Source organism: Otolemur garnettii, unplaced genomic scaffold, assembly GCF_000181295.1.
Source record: "Otolemur garnettii isolate 467f Iridium unplaced genomic scaffold, OtoGar3 scaffold00018, whole genome shotgun sequence".
NCBI lineage: Eukaryota > Metazoa > Chordata > Mammalia > Primates > Galagidae > Otolemur > Otolemur garnettii.
The window spans coordinates 10,173,662-10,179,355 of NW_003852413.1; positions in this window are offsets into that span (position 1 = coordinate 10,173,662).

Here is a 5,694-nt window from a genome sequence, read left to right on the forward strand (position 1 = left end):
AGAGAGAGAGAAAGGGGAAGTCAGTTATGCTTTTTCTAACCAGATAGTGTGGTCTTTTCCTAACCCCCCCTCCTTATTTAATAAGAAAGGACACCAGGAATGCTAGGGTAACTATAAAGATGACTGATGTTGTGGGGGTTACATACTGTTTCAGTTTGTTCACTGATGACCAACAGACAGAAACATCAGAGAAATAATGTATGGTTTGTGTAACGACACATAGATAGACTATTTTCCTTAAACGTCCTGTCTAAACTTCTGCTTCTTTCATTGGGTTTTAAGGAAATTCAACTATAGTATAAAACTATGGCGGTAAGGAAAAGGGCAGAAGAACATCCATCTGGACCTATTTTTTTTTTTTTTAAGTAAATCTTTGGTTCCCTTTTTGGAAAATATAACAGGGCAGAGTGCTGGGAAGTAACACTGTTTTACTATCGGCATATACCTCGGGGCCAGGTTCAACTTCACCATTTGATGAAGCGTTGTATAATTTCCCTGGCTTCTTCCTGTGTTGACCTAGCACCGTCCCTTACCTCCTGTTTGCTATTATTCCAGCTATGATGACTACTTATGTAGAAGCCTATCTCTTGTACTCGTGTATGAATTCTTCCAGTGTGTAAGTTTCAAGTGTTTCGTGGTTCCATTGTGTTTTGCAAGATTCAGGATCCAAACTCAGGGTCATTTCATTTTTGTATCCAGGGCACTTAGCAAAACAGGTTGAATAAATTCACCTGTATAAACCATGTACAAAATAGGATGAAGATATATTGAAGTGATCTGTGAACGTATCCTTGAAACACACCCAGCATTTCTGTTCTACTACTAGGAAAATCCCTGCTCTTCCCAGGAAAGCTGCAAACATACTGTGTTTTGACATGTCCCCACACCCCCACATAACTCTTGTCTAGGTGTGAAGGTCTGTGTGTCGGTGGGTGGGCCCTGCCACCTCCTGCCTACTACCCACGGATGCTGTACCACAGCCAGCCTGGTCCCAGTGGTCCCAGAAACACTTGGCACTCTGGTTTTTTGCTCCAGGAACCTACTTAAATTTTCTATCAAGAGGCAGGGATCTAAAAGCAGACTTGGAATCAAGTGTTTAGAGATTGAACATAAATTCTCTTACTTATTGATAGAGTTCCCAAAGACCCTGGGACTTCAGAGGCAATTTTTCTCACCTGAGATGTGAACCACAGTGCCCCATGAGCGAAGTCACCTTTGCTGTTTGCCTTGTTGCTGTTGATGCCACAGAGCCCCAATCTAGAAGACAAGAACAGCCCCGTGTCCCAATACAATTTTTACTAATGTAAGTACATTTAACCTGGAGAGGGAGCCAAGAAGCTAGGGTGGTTGGGGTCATTTACTCTGCCAAGTCTGGGTGGGTTTGCACTGACTGTCCTCAGTGCCAGCCTTAATCATTATGAGCTGGTACAGTAAATTAGGCTACCACACCTTTAATGAACTTAATTCCTTTATTTTGACAGCATTCCCATTCCCCGTGATTCACACTTTACATTTTAGACACTTCTCCTATAGGTGTTTGCCAAAGGCCCTTACTGGCAGCGCAGCACTGAATAAGTTACAAACTAGAATGAAAACCATCAAAATCACCTTCACAAGTTCTGTAAGCCAGATTTGGGCCTTAGCTTTCCAGGGCCAGAAGCACTTAGTGTACATTCAACACTTACCCACTTCTTTTCTACTCTTCTTGGTTTCATTGCATTTTGCAAGATTCAAGATCCAGGCCTTTGGTCAGGAAGCATCCAGGCTACCAGATCTGGACAGACCCAGCACACGGGGCATTTACTAACAGCCGAGTGCCATCATCAGGAGTTTTCGCTGAAAGAAACAGAAACGGGGTTATTTAAGGAAAGAAGTCCTGCCTGACTAAAAAGAGTTAAGTAGTGCATTTGTTCTTAGCCTTTGTTCTGTAAATAACAAAAGACTTTGGTTTTTGAAGACTAGTGGGAGTTGAGGAAATGATCCAAGTTTCTCACTGAGTTTTCATAAGAGACATAGTGATGGGTAACAGAATTCATGTGTACCAGCAGGGAACTAATCATGATAAAAGCAGAACCTACTTAAATCCTTCAAACTTATTTAAGGTCCAGCTAGGAAATCTCTTAGGGCTGTGGGCCTGATGGTCTGTGGCAAATACATAATTCTGTGAAGTTGTAGCACAAGGAAATCACCATAGTCAACATGTAAATAAAGAGGGATACTTTTTCAATAAAACTTTATTTGCAAAACCATTTGATAAGCCACATTTGTCTAGTGGACCATAGTTTTCTGCCCCTGGTTCTATTCTATACTCTAAGCTTGATTTTAAGAAATTTTTTTTTTCATTCCTTTAACAGCTTGTGGATGACTAGGGCCTGGAATATTTCCTTTATCAGGAACTTCTTTTCCCCTCCTTTCCACCAAATATGCCATGATTACCAATTTCAGAATATGTATGAATCAATCCCTAAATTCCCTCCCTCTTCTCTCATTTTGTGTTTCCTTGAATCAATTATGTTATCCACCCTTTCTTTCTTGAGTAGATAAGATTTTCTATTATTTGCCTGATGCTCTCAAAATTTCAGACTACAATTTTGTTTTTTGTTGCCATTGTCGGCTTCTCTCTAGTAAACCTCAAGCCTTAGGTCAACATGTTTTGATAGAAAGCATTCTATCACCTCTGCAGGCTGCGTTTCACCACAAGTTTGGGGGTCTGTAATGGTGTTTCCAGAAGGCAAGTCTGATGAAAATGTCAACTTTTTAAACAAAGACGGTTGTCAGAAGGCTCCTTCAGAAATTAGGTTATTCACTGTTTTCTTTATGGCTAAGTTTTTAGCTCTTCAACAGTAAGGGGGCATTGCCACCTGGTGGAAAGCAATGTTGAAGGGTTGGATAGTCACCTGGGGAGAAGACGGAGAGGAACATTTACACAGATGGGAGACTTGTGCCCTGCAAACATCATGTCGGGGTCTCGGGCTGTGAAAACCCAGCTGCTTCCAGGTTCAGCACCTCCTGCCACTATGAGGAGGTGAATGCTGCGGAGTTAACAATTGCCTTTAAATAGATAGAGGTGATCTTACTTTAGAATAAAATGACTTGAAATGGTGTATGTCTAGTTACTAAAACCCTCCTGGAGCCATTTCTTCCTCATTTATAGAATTTTCCACTCCTTTCTATAATTTTCAATTACATACACTTCCCCTGCTTGGAATGTTTTTCCTATTAATATTTTTAGCAATGCTCAGCCCTTAACTTTAACCTAATTTGTCTTTGAGCTACATTTTCAGATTTTATTCTTCATAGGTGACCTACGTCTGCTGATCCTCAATGGTATCTGCCTATTCACCATCCCGCACTTGGAAATCTCCCTTTCTTTTCGAATTGTCTTCATAAATCTGCTCCCTAAAGTGTTAAGTGTAATTTACCCAAATGGCCTTCTCCGATCCGTATTCCCACTGACCTCTTTCTGACCTCAGGCTCCATGCTAGAAATTCTTCCTTGGTTTCCAACTGTGCGATTTTCTAATTCTGCTCTCTCTGCGGTCATCATTTCTCCTTTTTCTAATACTCTCTTCGCCTGGCTTCTTATCTGCTAATATCAAAGCTGCACATTTTCTCGTCACACTTTTCTTGGTCCTAGTATCACTTTCTGCAAGCATTCATTCATTCTCTTGGCTGCAAATATTCTTCAAATCACACGCATGTGTCTGTTCTTCCAGCCTTGTGCCCAAAGAACGCCATGTCTCCCATTCCTAATTTTCTTAGAAGTTATTCTAAATGTAGCATCCCCTGACATCCGATAATACTCTTTCTTGCCCAAACCAAGAGTTACCCATTTCTTGTCACAACAATCTTACTTCTCAGTAAGAGAAGTACTCTTACTTTCTCCATTTAAAGGAGTGGCTCACTTTCCCCAATATTCAATACTAGAAATCTTAGAGCAATTCACAAACAAAAGCTCCGCTATATTGCTTTTATCCAGTAGGCTACTATGTGATCTCTTCACTTCCTTTGAAACATGGAGGGCAAACTTCTAGCCTACAAAAGCCTTGCCTCTCTCGGTCACCAGTCTATCCTACTGCCCAGCCCATAGATTGCTATATTAGACATGTTTAATTAATATTTCTTGATAAATAAATGAACACATGTTTGCTAAACTTTCTCTTTTCCATTACGACTGCCACCCTCGGTTTTCATGACACAGGAGATTGTATAGTCCCCTAATTTCACTATTGATCAGAATCACATTAAATAGCCAGTTTTCTAAGCCCCCCCATCTAGATAAAGAAGCCCCATGTTGCTTTTTAGCAAAGGACATCCAGATATTGAACAAATACAATACTTCATTCATAGTCTTGGTTTTTCTCATTCTCTTCTGTTCTATTTTATTCTTGTAGACTTCTCTCGAACCTGTTGTAGTCAGGAAATTTATATATAATTTCTCCCTTTGGTTTTCGTTTTTGTTACTTCTAATTGTTTAAAAATGTTAGATGCTTTTCAAGCATCAAGTCAGAAGCTCTGTTTTCAGATTCATTTCCTAGCTCCTCCATCTATTAAGTCATGTCTGTAGCATGTGGTTTATTTGACTATCCAGTGAGATGGTTCTTATGAAACTGACTTGTAAATGGCAACATTCAGCTTGCCTCTGTGTGTCTGTCAACTGGATGGTTGTTTAGATATTTTGTATCTACCATCATCATAACAATATTAATATTTGTTAATATTGTTAATATTTGTTAATATTATTAATGTTTTATATTAGATATAAAATCGGTGGTGAATGACCCTGTATTTGCAAAACTGTAAATTCAACGAAGTGTTTCTCTTTCAGTCTGGAGCTCTCTGATATAGTTCATCCTTTATATTGTTTCTAAAACACAGTAATTATTTATGGAAAATGGCTGTCTGGTATCTAAGTATGAAATTTTGTTTGCTGCCTTCAAAAGAATAAATGTCCAATCCAGACGAAAACAAAGGAAGCTGATGATAGCTCATAGGAGTTTGTTTTTACATAAAACGAATTTTTTGCTCAATAGGAAAATGCTTGCTGAGTTGAAAGAGGGAGGGCTCCTCCCTGTGTGAAATAAGCATTTTGGAAAGAATGTGAACATTTCACACTAACTCCTTAGACTAATAGTAGTAAACTCACGGAGATGATGTGCATTTTTTTTTTTGCTACTGTATAGTATATGCCCCAAATCTGACATATAACTGAAGCTTGATAAACAATGATTAACTAAGAAACCCAATCTTGTATTATGAAATCTTAATCACTTAAAAAATATAGTGATGTTGGGTTGGCACCTGTGGCTCAAGGAGTAGGGTGCTGGCCCCGTAGACCGGAGGTGGTGGGTTCAAACCCAGCCCCAGCCAAAAACTGAAAAACAAAACAAAAACATGATGTCTTGCTTTTTGTTCCAGTTCTTCTCCAGATATCTATTCTTTTCTTTTCTTTTTTTTTCCTTTTGAGGCAGAGTCTTACTCTGTTGCCCAGGCTAGAGTCCCCTGACATCAACCTAGCTCACAGCAACCTCAAACTCCTGGGCTCAAGAGATCCTCCTGCCTCGGGCTCCTGCCACAGTGCTTGGCTAATTTTTTCTATTTTTTTTCTATTTTTAGTAGAGATGAGGTCTCCCTCTTGCTCAGGCTGGTTAGGCTGTTCTCAAACTCCTAAGCACAAGGGGTCCTCCCGCCTCGG